Here is an 18829-nt window from a genome sequence, read left to right as displayed (position 1 = left end):
ACAAATACCCCCCAATAAAAGAAATGCGTTTTTTTTTGTTCAATTTCACCACACGTCGAATTTTTTCCTGGTTTCGCAGTGTACTTTATGCAAAAATTCAGCCTGTCATTGCAAAGTACAATTAGTGACGCAAAAAATAAGGGCTCATGTGGGTTTCTAGGTGGAAAAATGCAAGTGCTATGGCCTTTTAAACACAAGGAGGAAAAAATGAAAACGCAAAAAAGAAAATTGGCCCCGACCTTAAAGGGTTAAAGCGACTCTGTACCGCAATAACTGCATCACCTGCCAAATGGATCCCAGGACATATCTTGGATTAAAAGCAGCTATCCGAAGGTACAAGTGGTTTTTGGGGGGGGGGGGGGGGGGGTCAGATTGTGGGTACAGAGCCGCTTTAAGTCTGTGATTAGGGTCGGCGGAGAGAAAAATTGAGCATGTTGGATTTCAGCTTCCCAGTGCTGTTGTTCTCAGAGAGATAAGCCGCTGCCAGACAACTCTATTAAGAAGAACACAAAGATTGACCATTGCTGAACATTCATGTATGTGACGCCCCTGAACATTAAATATATTACATATCTAAGGAAAGCGTATGGCCAACTTTATAGAGACTGGTGGAATTGGGAAAGGAGGTTTAGCAGGATAATGTACATTGTAGATATAGTGCATACAGGTCTAGGAAGGCCGGACCGCCAGGATTTAGTAACATTTTGTATGGGAAATAAGTGATTAACCATAACAAAAAACCTTCACTGTAGAGTCTCCAGGTCAGGGGGGCGGATTTTCCATGACGAGTAGTGCGGATCTAAAGTAAGAACACTTCTTTAATGGGACATTTGGCTGGAGGCGAGGGAGAGGATTATGGCCTGATCCATCATAAATCATGTAGAACTTTTCCACCAGACTATGTTTTTATTGTTAGGTTTTTATAAAAGTCATCATTTTCCCGCATTGTAGCGAGTCAGCTATTATAGGTTCTGAGCTTCAACATCACCGGATGCAACTTTTTCCATAAAACCTGTGACAGTGAAAACACCAACATCACATTGGCCAAAAACATATATATATATATATATATATATATATATATATATATTTGTTCATATTTTCTTTGTGTTTTTGCAAACACAGTGCTTCCTCTGCCCATGCACCATGTCTGGCATTGCAGCCCCATTCACTAGAATGTAGAATCCGCAGATCTGTACACAGCTAAATTTGTAGAGCCACTCGAACGAGAACAGCAGCCATATATCTATCAGTGAAAGGATTAAAGGGAGTTTCCGATAAAGGAGTTTTATGGCAAATCTACTTCATATGCTATAAACTGGAAAATTCCTATAACAACTAACAGTCAGGGCCGATTCTGGGGTCTCTGAATGATGGCCGGCATTGCGCAACAACCAGCCGCTCACCTGTTCCACGCGCGACCCGATCACCCCAGCGCGTCCCCCACCGACCCCGGGCACTCACCACAGCCTGGAGGTCGATGACAGCTGCAGGATGATGTCGCGGGACCTGACGGGATGTGGAAAGCGCGGGCGACGGGACAGGTGAGCGGCCGCTGTCATTTTTGTTAATTGATACTTAACAAAAATGACAGCAGGGGGGACATAATGCCGCCCCCTGCCGGACCGCAAAATCTGCCGCCTGAGGCGGAAGGCTCATTCCGCCTCATGGCAGAAGCGGGCCTGCTAACAGTACAGTAACATTGTGTACTGGTTTGGCAAAAGAAATAAAGGGGAACAACAGTGCCCTTTTTGTGTCCCTTCCACGAATCTTTACATTATTACTTCTATCAAAAGAAGCAAGCACTTAGCTAAATCCTGTGAGTCCTGCTTCCCCATCCACTCATAGCCAAATTCTGTGAGTCCTGTTTCCCCATCCACTCATAGCGAAATCCTGTGAGTCCTGTTTCCCCATCCACTCATAGCGAAATCCTGTGAGTCCTGAGTCCTCCATCCTTGCATAGAGAGTAGTGTAGGAGAAAGACTGTTTTCCTGAGCTTTCTTACTAAAGTAGCTATGCACCACTAAACCCAAAGGTGGGGTAACTGTCACCTGGATCAACCTTGCTTCCGCCTACGATCCTCAACAGTCAATCCACAAAGACAATCCACAAAGCCTAAGATTGATCTTCAGTGGGAAAAAGAGCCCAGGCTGAAGTATCCCACTGGTACCTGCTTGACCTCCTTCAGTTATCTTCAAAGGTTAGCTACACCCAGTAGTTCAAACCTGGGGATTCATACTATCGAACCTGACAGTGGACTTAGTAAAAGGCTGTCGTTCACTTATCTTAACCATGAGTACGAGGAATTCTTCTTCTACAACACTAAGTCACTATTCACACTATCCCGGCAGAGTACTGTACTACCTAGGCAAAGTCCCCAAGGCAGCCCCCAGCACCTTCTTCCAAATCAAGCACACTTCTACCTGTCCAGACATGATGGGAATTGTAGTTTTGCAACAGCTGGTGTGGAGGTGTTATCCAGTCACAGTATGGTGGTATTGGTCAGGTCTGGTGTAGCAGTGTTATCCAGTGACAGTATGTCGGTATTGTTTAGGTCTGGTGTGGCGGTGTTATCCAGTCACAGTATGTCGGTATTGTTTAGGTCTGGTATGGCGGTGTTATGCAGTCACAGTATGGTGGTATTGGTCAGGTCTGGTGTGGTGGTGTTATCCAGTCACAGTATGGTGGTATTGGTCAGGTCTGGTATGGCGGTGTTATCCAGTCACAATATGGCAGTATTGGTCAGGTCTGGTATGGCCGTGTTATCCAGACAAAAGTATGTTGGTATTTTTTAGGTCTAGTGTGGCGGTGTTATCCAGTCACAGTATGTTGGTAATGTTAGATCTGGTATGGCGGTGTTCAATGTGACGCCTAGCGCTATTACCTACCAAACCTGTGGTGAGAATTCCCTCAGACAATATGCAGACGGCTCTAATCATTGATTCAATGTGGAAATTTGTTTATGTTTTGTGCAGTTAAAAACGAAATACGCAATACCGAAACCATTCTCCTCCACGCTCCCAAAGATGGGACGTCTTCAAGTTTAGAGCCTAGGGCAGCAGCAGCTGTTTATACAGCCCTGTATGTCACATCCCTATAGACTCGCACACAGTATCAGGCATTGGGGAGCCTCTCGGTCATATGAGGCCTTGGCAGGGATAGGGTTATCCCCTCAGCGGTTATTGTGAAGGCCGTGTCACCCCCATCTTCTGTGTTGTATACAATCGCCATGGCGACAGCTCAGTCTTGTATGTAGAAGCTGTCAGGGAAATGCAGGCAGCGTGCGGTGATTCTCTCACACTTCATCAGCAGCCTGGAGAGATCAAGGCTTAATACAGAATACAAGCTGAAATCCTTGTGCTCTCCCGGAAAGCCGCGTCATACTATCCCCCCCCCCCTCCTCTCATTCACACAACAGGGAGACTATACGCTCATTCTCTGCTGGGTTCAATGTAAAGGGGCAGGGAGGGTGCCAGGCAACGCAACTATGGCCGCCAAATACAATCTCCTCATTCATGGAAATAAAGAATACTTGGATAAATCTGGCACTGATTTCAAAGTCTCTGCTTGCTGTTAGTAAATGAACTCGATACGTCTACAGTTCTAGCTAAAACATGGATATTTACTTAAAGGGGTATTCCGCTCAAACTAAACTTTTAATATGTTGCTTCCCTTTGGCGGAGAACATAATAAATAGCCTATTTATTATGGCTCTTACCTTTCTCCCCAAGGGCAGCAACATATTAAAAGTTTAGTTTGAGCGGTATACCCCTTTAGGCTATGTGATACAACATATAAACAACGGCCATTATTTGGCACTCAAAACAACGGAAGTTGTTTTGAATAAAAATTGCATTGAAGTCTATGGACAGCGGCTGGAAATAATTGACATGCTCATTATTTTAGCGGCCGTAGCAAACAACAGCCGTTGTTAAATACATTGTGTGAAACAACGGCCCTTGTTTGCATTGACTTCAATGCAAATCAATGCAGTATGGAAACAACGTCTGTTTTTTTCATATAAAGTACATTGTGTGAACATACCCTTAGGCTATGTTAACACGCTGTACAAACATGGACGTTCCGTGTGAACGGACAGTGATCAATGTCACCCACGGCCAGAATTAACTAACATGATCAAAGGGTAGCATGATCATAGGCCATAGGTAGTGTTAAACAATGTCCGGTCACGTGGAACGGCCTTTGTTTGTACAGCATGTAAACATAGCCTTAAACTGATACACTTTAAAAAAATCTAAAAATCTAAAAAGATTTGGTTTTCAATTTAATTCAGAAAAGGTTGTTTAGATCAGTTTTTGCTAAACCGCAATACCCATCATGCCCAGCATAGTTTTCCACTGCTGGAAAGCCACAGGTCTGGTCTAGGCCAGAGATAAGAGCCATAGCCCTCCCAGAGAGACGCCGTCTGACACTGAGGCAGATGGGATTCCGCGGCAGAGAGTTCCAACACGGAATTCTGACCCACAGGCTTAGTGTGAACATACCCAAGGCAGGGATGGGTAACCTTTGGTCCTGTAGCTGTCACAAAACTACAATTCCCATCATGCCTGAACAGCCAAAGCTTTGTCTAATTAGGCATGATGGGAATTGTAGTTTTGCAACAGCTGAAAGGCCGTCTTAAAGTGTCCATACACCGTAAGTTGGCCGATCCCACCATGGTCAGCTGGAGTATGCCAGCCTTCTGACTCCCAATGAATGTATGGTTGGCTTTTAAGATCTCTACAGGTGTTTAACCTCAGGTTATAGAGAAACCAGAATGATTGCATTCCCTGTCAACAAGCAGAGATCTTGAAAATTGTGAACAAAACTTTAAGATTTAAAATTTTAAGATACAGGATTTCAGCAATTGACATGCTTTCCTATGACTAAAGTTCCCATGAACTTACCATATAGGTGACACCATGTCCTCATGGAAGCTTTGGGTAGGGGTTACACTTGGGAGGTCTCTGCAGCCCCCTTAATTGCATTGAAAGTGACTTTGCATCACAATTTTCTATTGAAGGCTATCACCGTGACAGGCCCATTCTTGGGATTAGTAGGGGGTCCCATCTCCTAGACCACCGCAAATGAGGCGTTCATGATTCATATGTCATAAAAGTCCTTTTGAGGGCCAATAACCTTGATAGAATCAAGGAAAATCTAAGAAAATCTGACTTCAGCTTATGCTGGGAAAGAACTGAAGAGCTGCAGCCGGAGGCCATAGCAGAGTTCATTTAGAGGGAATCTGCCTGTATATCATGCTCAAAGCTGGAGACGTAGGCAGATAGGGAGATAAAACAAGGACACCTGTCTCATAACTGATAGCTAAATGAAAGGTCATAAATTCATGTTTTTGTGTTAAACTCAGGTGTCAGAGAAGCGATGCTGAGCTGCAGTATGCTGCCCTCCTGCCTCTCCCACCATTCCCTACTTGGCATCCAGTCTTGAGTTCTATTTGTCAATCATGCAGAGCAATGAGGGGTGAAGGAGGAAGGAGGTATGCATGCTGCAGCTTAGCCAGGCCTCACTGGCACTTGTTTTATACTGGCAGTGTTTCATAATCAATCTATAATATTTCTCCACCTATAACTTAGGCCATGGTTCTGATATGTTGTGTGGTGCTGCCCGATGAACCACATTAACGTATAATTAAATCCATTATGTGGTGTAGTAAGCAAAACTCGAGCATGACTGAGTTCATCTATATTTGATTACCAGTGGCTGAAGAAGTTGGATGCAGCCCTAGGGAGTCCTGGAAAACATGGATACAACCTATGGCTATGTTCACACAGAGTATTTTGGTCAGTATCTGTACGCAAAATAAGGAGTGGAACTGACAGGGCCAACTTATAATGGAAAGATTTGCTATTTCTGTGTTTTCATCCCACTCCTGGTTTTGGTTGAAAAAATACTGGCCAAAATACTATGTGTTAAAGGAGAAGTCCAGTGAAATTTTTTTATTAAAGTATTGTATTGCCCCCCAAAGGTATACAAATCACCATTATACACATAAAGTGTTTTTTTCCCTGCACTTACTACTGCATCAAGGCTTCACTTCCTGGATAAAATGGTGATGTCACTTCCTGGATAAAATGGTGATGTCACGACCCGACTCCCAGAGCTGTGCGGGCTGTGGCTGCTGGAGAGGATGATGGCAGAGGGATGTTCAGTGTCCCTCCAGTGTCCTGTGTCAGGAAGTGACATCACTATGTTATCCAGGAAGTGACATCACCATGTTATCCAGGAAGTGACATCACCATGTTATCCAGGAAGTGACATCACCATGTTATCCAGGAAGTGAAGCCTTGATGCAGTAGTAAGTGCAGGGAAAAAAGCACTTTATAAGCATTTCCCGTAATAAGTGTATATTGGTCATTTGTATAACTTTTGGGGGGGCAATACAATACTTTAATAAAAGATTTCGCTGGACTATGGAAGAATCTATGTTTTACAGGCAGCCTTAGGGCTTCATAAAATATATGTATACATGTAAACATTGACATCTAGGTTTTGTTTCTGGTGATTTGCCCTTACATAGGTTTATACTTTCCGTTCAGCGCTGAGTGAGTATCAGTCCCTATTGAAAAGTGGAACGGTTGTAATTTATTTCGACAAGTCCAGGAGGAATAACAGAGAAATAACAGAATAGATGGAAGAATTGTTATTTCATTGAGACTTCTAGCATTAGTAAATCAGTTGAGAACCATTGTAGGATCAGGTAACAATGTTTGTGGAGTAGGTGATGTCCTCACATAAGATCTGAGTCACGGCCCAGAAGTAGTCTGATGATCTTCCATGCATATGACACGGTGAACACGGATCCTGCGGCTACAATCTATATTACACGGTTACCTCACCTCCTGACTCAGGAGGGCTATTTCAATGCTGATGTCTTCCATATGGCATCCGAGATCCAGCACAAAGACGACTCAGCTCCGATGATGAGACATAACCTGTAAGTGTGACGTTAAGGGGAAGACAAAGGGACTCTGTTCTCAAGAAGACATTGCTACGTGAATGTGAACAGGGTCAACGCAAACATCTCAAGTTCCTGAACATTGAAGTTGTTTTTTTATTCATTTTCCAAAATTCTAAACTCCATATGAAAGTTTTATCGTCCATCTGAAAAAGTAAAGTGACCTCTGACCTCTCTTATTACACTATATGACCAGTTCACCCCTAGTTCATTGTGGGGTGTGGACAGGCTATGGGCGGCTTACTTCATCAATCACAAGGGCTGATGATGCAAAAAATTTGCAAGAATCAAAGTTTTTCACAAAATTTTTTTTCTATTTTTAAAGAACTGTACAGAATAAGTTCCCTGTTTAAAGCAGTTGATCATCCAGTTGAGCAAGAATAGAAGGCAAAATATGCGTGGTGTGCAGAAGTCAGCGTAACCTATAGCTGGCTATTATTATCACCCCAAACCTTTTGCTTACTTGGGTGCTTACTGGCACTGTGCAGAAGGCTGGCACTGAGTTACTGTTTATAACACAGATTCTAAATATTTAGAATTCAAGCTGTAACTCTGAATTAGTGCAACAAAGCAGCGGATGCAACCATGCACCTATGCAATGGCCACTGGCTGCACAATTGTCTGTAACTAGTAAGCTGTGTGTGTATTGGTGGTGTCATCTGGATGCAGCGGTCACGATGTGGGACTGTGCCCTCATAAGTCTGTGCTCACCTGGATTATGTTAGTACTTAAAATAGGAAAAGGCATATTGAAAATGCATAAGAGCTCCAGGCCAAGAAGACGTATTTACTATTGGATTGATAATTGTCCATCATAAGTAAAGTCAATTTTTATGCCCTTATAGATGGGCTGTTTTGGCACAGGGTTTTTGTGTTTTCCCTTTATTTGCATTGCATAAAATTAGTTTTGCAGCATTTTACAGTTGTAACTTCATACCCAACCTTAGTGACATATACCCACATTACTGCATACCTAACCCAAGTAATATATATTCCCAATACTGCAAAGTCAACCCCAGTAACATATACCCACAATACTGTATACCCAACCCCAGCAACCTAAATCTCCAATACTACATACCCAACCCTAGTAACATATGCCAACAATACTGTATGCAATGGCAGAAAAAAGGGGGATTCCGGTCTCCAGCTTCTTAAAAATTCCAAACTTTATTGTAACGTCATCATCTGAAATCCAATGATTAAAAACACGCCGACGCGTTGCGAGGTAGGCACCTCTTAGTCATGGCCATGACTAAGAGGTGCCTACCTCGCGACGCGTCGGCGTGTTTTTAATCATTGGATTTTAGATGATGACGTTATAATAAAGCTTGAAATTTTTAAGAAGCTGGAGACCGGAATCCCCCTTTTTTGTGCCATTGCATACCAATACGTTACACGGCCCGCAATACAGGTCTTTCGTGCTTCTTTTTCCGGAGAGCCATAAAACAAACACTATCGAGGTATGGTGAGCTGATACAATTGTTTGCAGTTTTTCCTGAACAATACTGTATACCAAACCCCAGCAACAGTACCGGTCAGGATGATCTTCATTACCCAATACTGCAAAGCCAACACCAGTAACATATACCAACAATACTGTATACCCAACCCCAGCAACCTAAATCCCCAATACTACATACCCAACCCCAGTAACATATGCCAACAATACCCTATACCTAACCCCAGCAACAGTACCGGCCAGGATGATCTTCATTACCCAATACTGCAAAGCCAACACCAGTAACCTATACCAACAATACTGTATACCCAACCCCAGCAACCTAAATCCCCAATACTACATACCCAACCCCAGTAACATATGCCAACAATACTCTATACTTAACCCCAGCAACAGTACCGGCCAGGATGATCTTCATTAACACTGGCCGTTCTGTGATGTATACGTAGTGTTGGCCCTACCTAATACTGGATACCCAACCTCAGTAACCCATACCCCAATAATGCATACCCAACCCAAGTGACATATACCCCTAACACTACAAACACAACCCCAGCAACTTAAATCCTCAATACTGCATACCCAACCCAAGTGACATATACCTCCAATACGGCAAACCCAACCCTAGTACTCTATATCCCTTAGGCCACGTTCACACAATGTATTATTTCACTCAAATAACATTGTTTTCTATGGGACCTTGGCTGGATTATATGCACACAGTATACACTCCGGATAGGATTCCATGCAGCCACACTCAAAGCTAACAAGTCAATATTGTGCGTCCGCTATTCATTGAATAGCGGCCATGTGAAATTGACAGTGCAGAGGCTCCAGCCGTACTTTATGCAATGGTTAATTGGAACGCAGGCACACCAAATGTGCCGCATTCCAATTCAAAATAAATGAAGTTCATACGGCCGCTACTGCAGTACCCTCTGGGTTGAATTTCGCAGACAGAGGCCGCTGTCTTACAGCATGTGAACGTGACCTAATACTGCATTCCCAACCTCAGTCCATATACCAATACTCCATTCCCAACCCCAATACTCCATTGCTCTCAACACTGCATACCCAACCTCAGTAATCTATACTCTCAATACTCGATACTCAAACCCAATAACCTATTCCCTCAATACTGCATAACCAACCACAGTAACCCATAATGTAATACTACATTCCCAACCCCAGTAACCTATGCCCTGAATACTGCTGACCCAACCACAGTAACCTATATTCTCAATACTGTATGCCCAAACCCAATAACCTGTTTAACCCAATAAACCATACCTAACCTCAGTAACTCATATCCCAATACTCAATACCCAACCCCAGTAGCCTATACCTCCAATGGGATAGCTATTGGCTGAACAATAGTTATCTCGTGATCCCTCCATCCATATGACAATTGGCTTGGCTGAATGTTCTGAATGGAGAGGAAGGGGTAAACTGCTGCAAAACTGGCGGATCCAGACAACTTTTTCCTACTGTTTATGGGGTCCTTCTGAGACTCGGAAACATTTTATTGGCACACGCTACTACTGTTTCCAATTGAGGCAGCCACGGCTTACATCCTGGCCCATTTGTCAGTGTTGGAGCTGCGAGAACTTTTTGTGTAGTGTGAAGCTTTCTCAAGTCTGAAAGCTCCTGTGTCTGGCCGTGTTTTCCTGAGATACGAGCTGCGTCTTGTTATTAGCCTTTAATGCATTTAGCAGTGAGTCACAGACTCTGAATCGCAGACAGTCATTTTTTTGGCTGTGTAACCTTCAGAAACAAGAAAGAAAATCAGTGACAAGAGTGCGGCATCGGATATCTCCTACTATCATCTCTGATGTGTCTGTGACAAACACAGGACAGGAGAGAGTATAGGGGAGATACAGAGACTTAAAGGGGATGTACCATAGGTACACTCTCTTTAAAATTACTCATGAATCGAAACCCCTGCCCCTCCTTGATGCGGCTCCATTGATTCTAATGGAGCTGCGTCATGGAGGGGCAGGGGTTTCCTGGCGCTAGTCCTTCTTAACTGTAGCTTATCCCTCTCCTTCCTATAGGGAACATGTGAACGTTTGTCCATGAGTTATTAAAGATGTATAAGCACCCTAAAACAGCTACAGGACTATCAAACGCAAAGCACCTATAGGTTCTAGGTTTCCAGCTTTCACTTCATATCCATCTGAGGTTCCTCGGTTTAGCTATTTGCACAGGTTACATAGCCCATTATCATGGTTGATCCACCAATCGCATGTTTCCACGTGAACGACCAAAAATGTGTAACGATTTGGAGTATAGAGTATCTGCCGAACTTCCACATACGATGGTGGTGAGCTGCACCAGGGAGCAGAGTCTAAGGGGCCGCTGGTCTGCACCAGAGCCCACCGCAAGGCAGGACCGACTTGCTGTGGCAGGCGACCCCCCGGGTCGTTACCCCTGGCATAGTTTACTTTTGTAGGTGGTAAGGTAAGACGAGATACAGAAATGTGAGGCAGAAGCACAGTTGGGACAGGCAGGCAGGTCAGGGAAGGCAGCAGACAAGAATGGAATGGAGTCACAAGGGCGTAAGCAGAGAAACTGGCACACTGCAATGAACAACTGGCAAGGACTGCTTTCTCTATTGGCTTAAGGCACTGAAAATTTGGCACAAGGAAATGGAAGGGGCAGGATTTATTACGGGGGGCGGATAGACATTGGGCAATAATCAGGAAACTGGCCCTTTATATGATAGCAGAGCCAGCGTGCCCTCCCTATCTGGCCAGGAGTGAAGTGAGAGTGTGGCCAGGGGCTCTGCTAGCACCCGTGGCCATGACAAATGTTGATGTATTACGAGACAATGATCCATGATCGCTATTGTTGTCAAAGAATACCCCATCCACTCTTGCGGCCGCCGTCATGCCAATTAAGCAAGGAAGACCAGGAAGCTTTGTGGACACGTCAGCCATAGCCACGGCCGTATTGGCAGACACAGGCAGCATCCTAGAAGTTGTGGTAATGCAACTGCATCACCACAGAATCAACTTTGGTTACTTTGGTAAGGTCGGTATGAGACATTACTACTTGAAGAAAAACCAGCAATTCTGCCCCATAATCAACCTGGACAAGTTGTGGACTTTGGTCAGTGAGCTAGTCAGAGTGAGCCATGCCAAGAACCCTGAGGGCCCTGCAGCTGTCATTGGTGCCAAGCGTGCAGACTACTACAAGGTTCTTGGGAACGGCAGACTCCCCAAACAGCTCCTTATTGTAAAGGCAAAGTTCTTCAGCTGCTGAGCAGAGAAGAACATCAAAGATGTCGAAGGGTTCTGTGTACTAGTGGCATAAACTGTCTACAGAAAACATTAAACTTTGATTCTTTATGGAAAAAAAAGAGGATAACCTATCCACTAGCTTACAGATGGTGTCCTTGGGTTAAGAAAAAATATATCTGTAAGGCTGGGTTCACACTGCGTTTTGCAAAAAACTGATTCATTTGTGTGCATCGGTTTTGATCCGTTTTTCCATTGACTTCCATTATAAAAAAAAACAGATCAAAATGGATCCGTTTTTTTTGATGGACACAAAAACGTTGCTGATACAAATTTTTTGTCTGTTAAAAAAAACGGATTTGTTAAACGGATTGCAAAAACGCAGTGTGAACCCATCCTAAGAAGGATTTCCCATAATGAGAACCAGGTAGTGGTTACCCCTGACTTCTCTATAAACTCCACCTTTAGGCCCGGACTGACAATCTGGCATGCCGGGCAGTTTCCCGGGGGGCTACCCAGATTCTCAATCACTAACCATTCGAGTCCCAACCAACCTTTGTTTTTTTTGCTTGGGCAGACAAGATAATGTAGGGAACCTAGTGACCCATATCTTTGTAGGAATGTTAGTGATTCTGTCCTCTCATTAACAAAGAATTCAATTGTTATTGTGATATTCTGGGTAATCATACAAAATGATGTTATCATGGTGATTAACTGAGAGAACTGAAGCAATGAGTCACTGCAAGAGTCCTCTGCTCCTGTAACCGCTAGCTAAACAGGGGTATATGGGATTGTTTAGACCCAGTTCACATCTTGTAATAAGTCCCTGTCATTTCACATGTCCCACCACTCTCTTGGTAAGTCTAGAGAGCCAGTGTCCTGCAGCTGAACCCTTCTCAGTGGTGGGGAGCCTTCTGCCCTTTAGCTGTTGCAAAACTACAATTCCCATTATATACCATAGAAGGAGGAGGAGGTCTGGACTTCTAAGATAAGACTTTGTTCTTTATTCCAAATTTTTTCAAATTTCATGACATAAATCCACAAGCCAGGATACCGACAGGTGCACAATCTGACGTGTTTCTTAGACTAAGGAGGACATTTACTATTGTTGTAGCCTGGTGTATGCCAGGGATAGAGCACAGATTCTCCTCTTCTCCCTGGCATTTGCCTGCAATATCGCCCGCTCGCACAATGGGCAGGCAGGGGGCCGTGGCAAGACAGGGTGGAATCATAATAGACTGTCATAATGACAGTCTATGGGAGGATCGTGCGCCTCCTCTCTCCGCGCTGAAGAATGAACATGTTCATTCTTCAGCGTGGAAAAAGGAGATGGGAGGCTGGCGGGATTCCACCAGTTTTGCTCAGTGTGAACGAAGCCTTACGCCTGTTCGCAGGCGTAAATAATGGAAGAAATATACACCTGCGCAGGAACAGTTGTACATTTCTGTGCCCACCGTATGACAGACGCATGTTAGGCCGGAATCCCTAAGATGCATGTGCCTCTTAGTGAATTCTGTGGGGCCATTGAGGCAGAGCCTAATTTAAACATATTTGATAAATGACCCCCTAAGAATTACAAGTATAAGGAGCACGGTATTCCACCAGCACAGAGTATTTCAGGAGAACTTAAAGGAGGTTCTGTCCTGTCCACTTAAGATAAGATTAGTGAGGAAAGGGCTTTATGTGACAAAGCCAATAAATGAGTGTAACAGAGACAAATGGATTGCCATAGACTAGATGGAGGAATATGGCCCACAGCAGCACAGAGGACTGCTGAATCTAGTTAGAATAATAATGCTCATTTTCCTATGATGATGGGTTATTCTGATTTAGGACACCACACCCGCCCCTAGTTATCTCTCAGATTTAATGTTCTCGCAACCTGTTCCACCAGGTAATTTCCATCTCCATATAATGAGAATCAGAGGCTTAGGGCAGGAATTAGCTCTCGCTCAGGGTTTTATGGGTTGGGGATTTCTTAATTATCTTCCATATAAACGCAGTATATTACCCCGGCTAATAGCATGGAGTCTGCCTGTACATGTGACATATCGGGCACTGACAGGCTGATCCTCTGCTCAGCTCAAGTTTTATGTCATGCCTGTATAGTATACATAGTATACATATACATCCTATATGTCCCCACAGGTGAGTATAGCGTTTCCTAGTGTAAAATCACAAGTAATCAGCTGACAATCCTTTATTTGTTGCCTGATCATATTGTTTGTGCGGCCATTCAAAGGGAAACTATCAGCAGGTTTCTATGTATGAACCTGCTGATAGGTACCTATGGTTGAATAGTTGGTGATCTCGGTGCTGCTTTTATTATTTTCCAGTATTTTAATAAAAAGAAAATATGCAAATTACCCTGTTTGGTGCCCTGGGGGTGTTCCAGTGCACCATCCAGCCCGCCTCCAGCTCGTACGGCCTCTCACTTATGCATATTCATATAATCAGTAGTGATGTCTCGCTGTTCTTTCCAGATCTTGCACAGCAGCCTGGCACTGTACATGGGGCTGCGCATGGGAGATCTGGAGAGAACAGAGAGACGACACTACTTCTCACTATATGAATATGCATAAGTGAGAGGCCGTACTAGCTGGTGGGTGGGCTAGATGGTGCACTAGGAGGCCGAGGAACACCCCCAGTGCACCAAACAGGGTCATCTGCATATTTTCTTTTTATTAAAATTCTGGAAAACAGTGTGGCAGATAAAAATAAGAAAAGAATGGAACCGAGTTTTAAAACCCCACCCAAACTGAAGACAACAGTAGGGGAAAAGTAGCCATGTTTTTGTAGCGCTGGATAACCCCTTTAAAAGGGTTATCCAGTGCTACAAAAACATGGCCACTTTCTTTCAGAGACAACACAACTCTTGTCTCTAGTTCGGGTGCGGTTTGCAATTAAGCTCCATTCACTTCAATGGAACTGAGCAGCGAAACCCAGCCCAAGCTGGAGACAAGAGTGGGGCTGTCTGTGAATGAAAGTGGCCATGTTTTTGTAGCGCTGGATAACCCCTTTGATGATCCTTGGACATGTCTGTGCATAGGTCACAAGTTCATTGAAATGACAGTAATAATTAAAGTATCACTGTCATTATAACTTTCAGAATCTTAATCATCAGGGGATGTGATATACAGCATGTTTGCAATTTACATTATTATTTTTTTGCTTTGGTTATCATACTTTGAAACAAAGCCATACTTACTTGTATCCAGGTTCAGTCTCCTGAAGGAAGCTATATAACAGCTATACTTACTATATCCAAGTCCAGTTTCCTGATGGCAACTATATAACAGCTATACTTCATGTATCCAGGTTCAGTCTCCCAAAGGCAGCTGTAGAACAGCTATACTTACTATATCCAGGTCCGGTCTCCTGATGTCAGCTATACTTACTGCATCCAGGTCCAGTCTCATGAATGCAGCTATATAATAAAGCTATATTTATGGTATCCTGGCCCAGTATCCTGAAGGCAGCTATATAACAGCTATACTTACTGTATCCAGGTCCAGTCTCCTGAAGGCAGCTAAATAACAGCCGTACTTACTGTATCAAGGTCCAGTCTCCTGAAGGCTGCTATATACCAGCTATACTTACTGTATCAAGGTCCAGTCTCCTGAAGGCAGCTGTATATATCAACTATACTTACTGTATCTAGGTCCAATCTCCTGAAGGCTCCTATCCTATCCAGACCACCTATAATAAAAAGCTGAATGACTCAATAATTGCCAATTGAAAGCTTTATTATTTTAAAACATAAAAAAGTAAATGACCAAAGGCAACTGCTGACACACAAAAGGGGGTTAGAGGTGGAAAAACCACTGCTCAAGTATAAATATTCTTTAAAGTGCAATAGCGGAACAACAAAAATACATAAGTAAAGATATCAATTCTCAAATACAGGAAAAAGCATACATCACAGTGCAAGTGCCAGTAATATAGATAATCAATGTATAAGCTATACCTGTAAAGTGTTAAGGTATGGTCCACACAAAGCTCCCACCCCGACAAACACACGTTTCAGCAGAATGCCTTTATCAAGGGGGTATTGTGCCGAAACGTGCATCAGGGTTGGAGCATGCACACACTGGGGCACATGGGATTTATGTAGAGGCATTGTGCCTTCTGTCCCTCCTCCCCGCTGTCTTCATCATTAGGAATGCTCCAGGCAGATTGTCTCCTATTCATCACCTGTGTCAGCTTGGCACATGGGCTGGATCATTAAGGCACCTGTGTAGTTTTCACTGCAGAGGAATAGTAAAAATGGTGAAGAGGGTGGGGAGGAGGGACAGAGGGATGGTGCTAAGTTAGGGCACAGATACTCCAAGCCACGGCCATTGGGCACAGGGCTGCAAGTTTAAAAGTTTAAAAGTTGTTTTTTAGGACAATAACTGCATCACCTGCCGAACGGACCCCAGGACAGATCTTGGAGAAAAAACAGCTATCTGATGGTACAAACGGTTTGGGGGGGGGGGGGGGGGGGGGACAGATTGTGGGTACAGAGTCGCTTTAAGAAATGTCCCCCTTAAAAAGTAACTGCCATTTAAAATATTTTTGCATAAATTAGTAGTACAATTTTAAGAAGAACTCTTTATTAGGTTTTATTAGGCAAAAAAGCCTCTTTCTGTAGTCAATAATCTTTCTGTAGTCGATAATACACACAACGATGTCACAGTACAGGGATAATACACACAGTGATGTCACAGTTCAGGGATAATACACACAGTGATGTCACAGTACAGGGATAATACACACAGTGATGTCACAGTACAGGGATAATACACACAGTGATGTCACAGTACAGGGATAATACACACAGCGATGTCACAGTTTAGGGATAATACACAGTGATGTCACAGTACAGGAATAATACACAGTGATGTCACAGTACAGGGATAATACACAGTGATGTGACAGTACAGGCATAATACACAGTGATGTGACAGTACAGGGATAATACACACAGTGATGTCACAGTACAGGGATAATACACATAGTGATGTAACAGTACAGGGATAATACACACAGTGATGTCACAGTACAGGGATAATACACAGTGATGTCACAGTACAAAATGATACACACAGTGATGTCACAGTACAGGGATAATACACACAGTGATGTCCCAGTACAGGGATAATACACAGTGATGTCACAGTACAGGGATAATACACACAGTGATGTCACAGTACAGGGATAATGCACACAGTGATGTCACAGTACAGGGATAATACACACAGTGATGTCACAGTATAGGGATAATGCACACAGTGATGTCACAGAACAGGGAGAATACAGTGATGTCACAGCACAGGAGAATACACACAGTGATGTCACAGTACAGGGATAATACACACAGTGATGTCACAGTACAGGGATAATACACACAGTGATGTCACAGTACAGGGATAATGCACACAGTGATGTCACAGTACAGGGATAATACACACAGTGATGTCACAGTACAGGGATAATGCACACAGTGATGTCACAGTACAGGGATAATGCACACAGTGATGTCACAGTACAGGGATAATGCACACAGTGATGTCACAGTACAGGGATAATACACAGTGATGTCACTACGGGGATAATGCACACAGTGATGTCACAGTACAGAGATAATACACACAGTGATGTTATTGTTTATGCGCTTGGTGCCTTGGATTGTGCAGTGTTGTGGTTTGCCTATAACTCTCTCCGCAGCTTTCTCTCCGCACACTCCCGGGCAGGCACCAGCACTGCTTTGCATGTCATATCATGGCTGCAGGTGTCATTGCTTGATGTATCGCTTTGTTTTTCCTATATAACCTATGGTGGAAGCTGAGATCTGTCATTAGTCGTTACATCATACACTGAGCAGTCACAATAACACATCAGGTCATGTATCTGTAGGGCTCAAAGCGTCCTGAGACAAAGTCATTAGGTAAAGCCACTAAATAACTATAAACTATGGAGACAGTAAATGGTAATCCCTTGTTGTGGGCTTATAAATAGACGCTCACAGACTGACTTGGCCGAGCCTCATATGTGTACTGAACGATTAGTGTATCACAGTCCAGGGCTCAGAATATTAGCCGCCATCCTAAAAAGATCATGTCTGAGGGCAGTCACTGTGTAAGTAATATCATGTATGTATACAGCAGAATAGTGAGCACAGCTCTGGAGTATAATACAGACTGTATCTCTGCTTCATTGTCCCTTTAATACAGAGGTTTACAACAGGGTGGGCGCTTCCATCGGGTGGCCCAGGTTGGCCCGCCTCTCCTATGCGGAATGGGCCTATGGAGCATTAAGAAACCTTGGTGGCTGGGACCGAAGCACTTTATTCCTAGTCAGCATAGTGGTCAGGTACCACACGTGGAGTGCACGGTGTTTAGTGTCGACGCAGCGTAAAATCCTCCCTGTGGATGAGGTGGTTAGGGGCACAGCGCCCCCTGTGGATGAGGTGGTTAGGGGCACAGCGCCCCCTGTGGAGGAGGTGGTTAGGGGCACACTCGGTGACCTGGTGAAGGTGCGTTCTTTGGAGTACGAGAGGCTGGGGGCTGGTAGGGCCTCTTGTCTTTGGAGGGGCTCTGCCTTTAAGGGGCCTTAGCCTGCGTCTCCTCTCCTGGTGGTGGGCTGATGCTGGCACCTTAGTCTTTTGTTTTGTGCTGTAGCTGTATAGGAATATAGGGCTTGCAGGTGCTGAACTTGGGCTTTCGGGCTGTGTGTGGGACTGAGAAGCCCCACTCTGGTTTGCTGTGTATGTTTGTGTATATTATTAGCGTGTATATTGTTAGTGTGTTTATTTGTGTATATAGTTTGCATATTTTGTGTTGGGTCTACACCTGGGGTTGGGGTTTAGTGTTAGGTGGTTGGGTGGTGGGTTATATGGGGGAGGGGGTTTCTTGGGACTTCGGTATAAACAGAAAATCCTGGGCTGGTTCATGGACGTCTGTTATCATGTAGTGTAGAGTATAGTTATGTTAGCTATGGTTAGTTAAATTATGAGTTTTGATAGTGTTGTTATTATGGTGTTTTTGGGAAAATCTAGTTTGCACGTGTGGGGGATAATACAGCGATGCGTTTGGTGAGTGTGAGGCTGGACCAGCCAATACGTTTATGGACTTTTATGCACTTGTATATATTGTACAGTTATCTTATTTTA

General features: G+C 43.9%; 1 pseudogene; it reads left to right on the top strand.

Annotated features, from left to right (window-relative positions):
• Positions 1-3487: 3487 nt before the first annotated feature.
• On the top strand, positions 3488-11752 carry LOC138774001 (large ribosomal subunit protein uL15-like; annotated as a pseudogene).
• The last annotated feature ends 7077 nt before the right edge of the window (positions 11753-18829 follow it).

Source organism: Dendropsophus ebraccatus, chromosome 15, assembly GCF_027789765.1.
Source record: "Dendropsophus ebraccatus isolate aDenEbr1 chromosome 15, aDenEbr1.pat, whole genome shotgun sequence".
Classification (NCBI taxonomy): domain Eukaryota; kingdom Metazoa; phylum Chordata; class Amphibia; order Anura; family Hylidae; genus Dendropsophus; species Dendropsophus ebraccatus.
Note: the sequence above shows the minus strand (reverse complement) of the source record. Positions and strands in the feature narration are given on the sequence as shown.